The sequence below is a fragment of the Microtus pennsylvanicus genome, chromosome 4 (assembly GCF_037038515.1).
Source record: "Microtus pennsylvanicus isolate mMicPen1 chromosome 4, mMicPen1.hap1, whole genome shotgun sequence".
Classification (NCBI taxonomy): domain Eukaryota; kingdom Metazoa; phylum Chordata; class Mammalia; order Rodentia; family Cricetidae; genus Microtus; species Microtus pennsylvanicus.
This window is the reverse complement of record NC_134582.1, coordinates 58,361,275-58,369,553: the sequence shown is the minus strand read 5'-3', so window position 1 is coordinate 58,369,553 and position 8,279 is coordinate 58,361,275.

The window sequence follows — 8,279 nt, the reverse complement described above, 5'->3', positions numbered from 1 at the left end:
GCTCATGAGGCCTCAACTCTAAAGAACTACAGGTGACAAAGGTATAAAGAGAGAAAGAGAAATAGTCTTCCCCAGGGAAGAACACTTCAATTGGTTATTCAAAACCAAATGATCATCCCTTGAAACATATACATTCAAGTAACACTGTACAGACTAATAAAACTTTACTTATATATGTATATATGTGTGTATACATATGTGTATATGTACACAGATATATAAACAAGAAATGAAAGAAAAGTAATGAATTTGAAAGAGAGCAAACAGGTATGTGTAAGGATTTGGAGGAAGGAAAAACGAAGTGATGTAATTGTATTTTAATCTCAAAATAAAAGAAATAATTAAAATATATTATCTTATTTTATATGCATGTATGTGGGCCTGACTGTATATGCATCACATGTGTGCAGTTGCCTGGGGAAGTCAGAAAAGGGTTTCAGACTTTCTGGAACAGGAGTTAGAGGCAGTGTGAGCTGACTAGGTGCTAGAAATTCAACCAGCAAGTGCTCTCTTTTATTGTTGTTGTTGTTGTTATTGTTTTTCGAGACAGGGATTCTTCTCTGTGTAACAGCCCTGGCTGTCCTGGAACTCACTCTGTAGACCAGGCTGGCCTCGAACTCACAGAGATCCTCCCAAATGCATGGATTAAAGTTGCCCAGTACCATTGCCAGGCTGCACGTGCTTTTAATTGCTGAGCCGATTTTCCAAGCCCTCCCATACTTTTAAATTTTTAATTAGCATAGGTACTGTCTGACACTTTGAAAGAATATATATATATATATATATATATATATATATATATATGCTTAAATTAGCCTAGAGTAGTATGTAAAGCATGACTTCTTTTGCAAATCCTGTACCACTTACTCATTCTTGAGGCTGTTTCCAATCCATCCATGAAGATGGTGGCTGTAGAATATTTCTGCAGTAAAGCAAATTTCTCTTCCTTCTACAAATTCCAAGTGAGTTTTGAGATTATACTTCCATGTCTGAAAATTCAAGAACATTTCTTCCAATGATTTTTAGCCTATGATGATATTCTTTTCTAAACTTTTACTCGAGGTTTCAAAAACTATCATCTTCTTATCCCTTTTTTACTTTATTACCTTGACTTGAAGTAATCATCTTCTGAAAAACTTGCACCAGATACTTAGCCTTCTCTTTAATTATTAATTCCAAGCATGAGGAGTTATTACAAAATTGCCTTTATTATAATACATGCTACTACTGGGAATGTAACCCTATGGCAAGGCTCTTATTTGATGCCTAAGATGATCCTAGGTTTAATTCCTGATAATAAATATACATACATACACAGATACACATGTATGTGTGTGTGTGTGTGAGAGAGAGAGAGACAGACAGACAGACAGAGACACAGAGAGAGAGAAAGAGACAGACAGACAGACAGACACACACACACACACACACAGAGAGAGAGAGAGAGAGAGAGAGAGAGAGAGAGAGAGAGAGAGAGAGAGAGAGAGATCTGATACTGTGCTAGAATCATATATTCAGTAGTCATAGTCAGTTATTTCTGGTATCCTTTTTGATGTTTGAATTGTCCACAACTAGTTTCTGGTCCCCTGGAACATACCTTTATTCTTTCAGACCTTATTCGATTATGGCACAACAGGATGTATGAGGCTCACTATATATTTTGTCTGAGCTTGTCCTGGGTCAGCCATGTTTCCAAAGTGGTATTTAAAAAAAAAAACCACAGTCTAAACATTAAATGCATCCATTGGATAGCGTTTTTAAAACATCTTCTAAGTGCATGGTTGAGTCATCAGACAATTAGGAGCTTCTTGAGGCATCCGGAGATATGATAGAGCAGCTGTGCAGACACACAGCTCACAGCATAGATAACAAACAAATTAGCCGGGCAATGGTGGCGCACACCTTTAATCCCAGCACTCGGGAGGCAGAGGCAGGCGGATCTCTGTGAGTTCGAGACCAGCCTGGTCTACAGAGCTAGTTCCAGGACAGGCTCCAAAACCACAGAGAAACCCTATCTCGAAAAAAAAAAATCAAATCTGCTATTTCAGAAGCTCTCAGAAGGGGACTGTGGAAGGAGAACCAATCACATGAGCCGAGGATCCTCACAGGCAGTGAATTCTCTGTGTCTTGGAGAGCAGAGAAGATGGAGCATGATGTTAGGGCAGAATATTTGCTCAGTCTGAACATGACATTCAAGAACTGAAAAAACAGAAACTTCATTCTAGTAATTTCCCAAGTATTCATGTGTCATTACTCATGGCTATACAAGAGTAACTAATACAGCCTGCTTAGTCCATAAATCAAACATTAGCATTCCTACTCCGTATTTACCTACCAAAAGAAAACTTCTCTGAAATAACAGCTTTTAAATTCAGTCTCACAAAATTGTCGCACAAAGGGGAGACAGAAGAGAAGAGGGGAGAGAAAGAAAAAGATTTTTTTTTTTTACTGTTTGTTATTAGTACAGGACCTCACATATGCAGGTCAAGCACTCAACCACTGAGCTCCATCATGAGCCATAGGAGGACGCATACAACTTAACAAAATAATAATCCATGAACGGCAAACATTGATATGCTCAGACTGAGTATGTGAAACAATTATGCTGGAACAGGCGCAAAAGTATAATATAAAATAAAAGATTATTTTAACGATACCGGCCAGGCAAGATTTTCAAAATTTCTAAATAAAACTTTTAGAAATGAAAAATGTCATCTCTGAAATGAGAAATTCAATATAATGGTTGAAAAAAAAAACTATTAACTGCTCTCTGAAAGGGAAATTCACGAAGGAGAGTACTGAGTTTAAAAATCAGCCAAACATAACACCTGGTACAAAGAAGAAAAATGGGAAGTAGAACTTAAGTAATGTTGAAGACAGGATTAGAATACCGTATCACTACTCAGAGCTCCTGAAAGAGGAACAGAAAGAAAGTATAAAGGCAATTCCAAATTGAAAACAGCCAAGAATTTTCTAGAAAAAGGCACCATTTCTGAGATTCAAATCCCAAGATGATTATTAAAAGAAATGCACCTCCACACGACATAGCCATGGCAGAGGAGCTGGGGATTCATGAAGAGGAGTATAATGGCAATCTGAGAGAAATGGCACACTATAAAATTGTGTGTGCATGTGCGCGCGCTTGCAAAGGTGCATGCATACATTCTGTGCATGCTGAAGCTAGAGGACTCGCTTTCTGTGTGCAATCTGAGACTGAATTCAAATCCTTGGGCTTTGATACTAAGAAAGGACTTTTACACACTGATCCTTCTAACTACCTACCCGTAAAGACTCCTTTTTAAATGAAAGAAACAAAATACTAGAAAAAGATAGCTCAGTATGGGTCTCTATGATGAAGAGAAAATATGCCCTAGTCAGAAACAATGTCCCTTGAAACTATGATGTAGGAGCAATGTACCAAAATGGAAACAGAGTACATGATTTGAATTACAGTATGGCAAAGGTTTTGAATAATACAACATGAAATATTATATTACACCAAGAATATGTAAAATTTTATCTCTTACCTAGTAATTCATCTTCTGAACATATAAAGCAAAGACTGATAAAAATTTCTTAGTGAAATTGATACCTCCCCCATCACATAAAAATATTTACTGTTACTTTCTTGGTTATTGATAGACCAAGTTGACAAAAACTAATGAAGGTATGAAAGATTTATGCTTTTGTTTTCCAATGCTGAGGATTAACCTGCATGGTATGCATGCTATACAAGCATTTTGCCACTGACATATTCTTCAGCTAAAGATATATAAAATGCAAATATGTCTATTAATAATCATGCTCTATGAAACAGATACACTCTAAAATGCAGAATTCAGTTCTTATAGCCATATGGAGTATTTGGAAAATACTGGTCACTTAGTGAACCATAAAATTAGTGTCTGTAAATTTCAAAACATCATGACATAAAAATCTTTTACTGATTATGTTTAAATTAAAAATAGGCTTAACAAAACTATTTTTAATCACTTAGATACTTAGAAGTTTTTAAATATTGTATTAAATAATTCAGATCATTGAGAAAATTCTAAATGAATTAGAAAATACATTAAAACAATGATAATAAAACTATGATACACCAAAATGTATGAGAGGCTATAAAAGCATTACTAATGGATTTAATATTGTTATACTTTAATGTCCTAATTAAGAGTCTATAAAAAATAACAATATAAATCCAGATTAAAATTAAAAATGTAAGAAAAATGTCAGCTCTAAATATAGTGAAAAATAAAAATAGCTATAATTCTTGAATAGTCAAACTTGGAAAATACCAATAATATGATTTTCCTTATATATGCTCCTATGTGGATAATTAATTATATATTTACATAAATAAATAATTTATATAAACATCATGTATTTACACAAATCATTGATTTTTTTTACTTATTATAGAACATATGTTTCAGCCCTGTTTGGTTCCCAATGCAATCAGTTTTGTGTTTTGATTTTCAAAGTTTCTGTATTTAATGATGGGGTCAACAGTGCAAAAGAGTTAAAAATCATTCTTCTAACTTAATATAGAATTAAAGAGTTTTAGGATCACATCTTTCCCTTCACCTGTGATACTATAAAAGCCATCCTTTTTGTTGTTTTATAGTTGTTGGACAGAAATTAGTTAAAGTTATCAAAAACTAGCTTTGACTTTCCCCTTATCAACTCTGACAAACACATCACTTTACACCGTACACTTTCCATCTCTTGTTTCCAGCATCTCACATAATTACCACAGTGGAAATCACAGTTTAAGGTCTCCTTAAAAATGCAGTCTCTTCATTTGGTTCCTGTAAACCAAAAGCAAATTGTTTACTTTCTTATGCCCAAAGGGAAGAACCAGAGAATGGTTACAGTCAGATCAAGACAAAACCAAACTCCAACAGTATAAATAGCTCATTGTCTAGCATTTGGGACTCAATAATTCTCTTCTGGGCTCTAAATGGCTTAAATAGTCAATTTTCTGTCATTCACAACATATAGCTGTCCAGTAGGCTCAGGTACTTGCCCTGAAGTTACTTGACAGAAAAATTTTCCTCAATGATCCTGGCCTCTTATTAATCAGAATTATCCACTACCAACTTAATTTTGCTTCCTGTTACTTGGATCTTAAATTCTGATGTTATAGAAATATCAATTCCAGACAAGGGAGCACTCCTCCTTAGAGACATAACAGAAACATTCTACTTAACTGGAAACTCAGACTTCCCCTGGTTGCTTTGGCCTCCTGATGCCCTTAAGCCAATAGGCTAAGAAAGAAGCAACAGTACTAGAGAAATTTTTTTCAAGGGAAAACTGGATACCTTCTGTACAATGGTAGCAGGAAATCCTTTGTGGCCTCTCTTAGTGTTAACACATCCTGTGACTAAGGTCTATGTTAAACTACAACAGCCTAATCCAAGCAGAACGACAAAGAGCATAGACCTTTCAGGAATGAAGATATGGGTCATTCTTCTGGAAAAGGAACCAAGACCATATAGAGTGTTTGCTGAGGATGGAGAAAATACAGAATGGATAATAGAGCAAGGTAGTTTTGAGGGCCAGATAAAGCTACATGACCAGATACAGAAATGAGAATTATAATTTACATGAGTGCTCTGTCATGTTTTGTTAAGAATGTGTTTGTGCAGATATTCATATTGTCTTTCTTCAAGTTATCATGTAATGTGATATTAATTAAGGGAGTATCAGTGGTTATCATATTAAAGTTACAAAATGCTACAAGAATGTCCCTCAAGGGATGTGACGACTTTTTGCAAAATATATAATGCATTTGTGGTTATAAATGGGGTATTTATATCATTTTAATTGTAATTATGACCTGGTTATTGTTTTCATTTGGAAATTAAGCAAGACATAAGATGATATTGTGTCAAGTTGATTAAGGGTGGATTTGTGATTGCTACTCTTGACTTGAAACTTAACGATGTCTGGAATTAACTAAAATCCCTAGCATCTGGGCACACTTTGTGGTATTTTTAGCTAAATACATCATTTGATGTAGGAAGAGACAGTCTTCAAATCCAGATTATTTGCCGAGGGTTAGCCCCTCCTGACTCCAGGCCACACTGTCTGCTGGCAACCTGTAGAAAGGACATGCAAGAAGGATGCTTTTGCTTTTTCCTTCTTGCCCTCATTCTTGCTGACAAATCCATCTACCTGCTGCTGAGGCATTGCTTCACTGGTATTAGAACCTATTTTTTGTGATTCCAGTGGAGACGGAAGATAAGCTGAGACATTCAGCATTATGGACTGAACAATTATAGGGTATTTGGGCTTTCCTTCAGGAGGTAGTCACAGTTTTACTAACTGGACCACAACCTATAAACCACTCCAGAAAATCCTATATGTATACAATATAATATATGATATACATGTATAAATTCATTTTATCAGTTATGTTCCTCTAGAACCCTGACTAATACAATATACAATCAGCCAGACTATTCCATTCTTTTGTCCTCAGTAACCTACATAACAAGACAGAACTTACAGCTAAGAATATATACTGATTAAAACTAATAAATCACACCTCTCATAATATCGAGCATGTCATCATATAAAAACTTATCTCTATTAATGATTCTAATCTTTCATTTAAAATGTACAAAGCAATATCTAAGGATCAATACATGTTGGGAGAAAACCCATAGCAGCTCTAAACAGAATCAAAATGAATAAAGCCAAAATTAAACTCATAGGAAACAGGAATAACTTGAGAACACGAATGAAAGTTAAAAATAATTCAGCTAATCCCCTCAGTGAAGCGTAAGAAGATATTGAAACCATAAAACAAGAACAGAAGCCACCAGAGAATAATGGTTTGTAGACGCCAAAAATTTAATTATAGTTACAAAAGAAATCAGTCAATGAACTTAAGAAAATATTCAAGCAAGACCAAATATAGTATTGGAAAGACTAAAGGATTTTGTAACAATGCCTGCCTGGCTTGTATATTTGTAAAAGGTTTATGTATGTGGCATATGCACATTTACAATACACATTCTTATTCTGAGGATTAGGGTATTAATCTAATAAGCATTGTGGGTTTAAAGCCATATTAGATACAATGACATATGCCATAAATCCACATACTGATAATTTCAGTGAAATTTCAAGGCTTCAGAGAAATTGAGGAGATCAAAAAATACTTCAGAGAAAAGATAATAAAACAATATATACAATAAATATAATCAAATATATAAATGGTATGTTCAAGGACAACAGGCAAGAGTATCAAATCAGAGTGGGAAATTATTTTAAATAAAACTTTGCCAATAGTTGATCTGTCAATTAAGCTAGCTAGGGATAAGTACATTTCTAATAGAGTGAGCCAAGACCTGCAAAACTTACTACTTACTATGAAACATAAATAGAAAAAGAAGAAAAATACACTAAAGGACTGGTCTTCAGTGAGAAGAACATCAGTAGGGCTGGTTATGTTCCTCATTTTGCCTGGGAGTTCACACTCATATTTGTATATTTTGCGATGTTTGGTCATAAAACATATACATGCCTAATTTCTACTTTCTCTTAATAAACCAGAAAATCCTAGAATTTGTGCGAATGAACATTTTTAACTCCTTCTTAAGTCATAATAATTTGTATTTTAAAACTGAACCAATGTCCCAAAGAACATATGATGCAAGCAGATTAGCCCCTTTCGAATCCTACTATAGAAGGTTAAGGTAACCATTTCCTGAATTTGTAGCATATTAAATGTGTCCCATTCTTTCTCACTGTTTCCACATATTTTATCACTCAGGTAATCACTCTATTGTCACATGTAAATTGTATTATTTCATATTTTTTCATGAATGAATTGCTATATATGTTATAATCTTAACCAGTTTAAAAGTTATCATGGCTCACTTTTCATTCTGTTTTGTCTTTAGGCAGATGATGTACCAAATGATAAATCAAGAACCTGGAACAATAAATATAACTTCTATGATTATGATAATACCAAAATGAACTTTAAACAGTTATTTTAAAATATGCAATTTTATTTGCTAGCTTGGACCAGGGTAGAGAAATTATTTATTTTTATTAGACATACATTTTGGGATATCCTAATAGTGGTCAGCCCTGGTTCTTTTGGGGGCATAGAGCACCACTGTAGAACTCTACACAAAGTGCACATTTAGCTGTCATTCTTGTGAAGTTTTAGTTTCAATATCCAGAACTTTTCCATTTGTTAGTATGGTTTTAGAGTAATTCCTGTGTTTATATTGGCAAAACAACAGAGTTATTTCTAA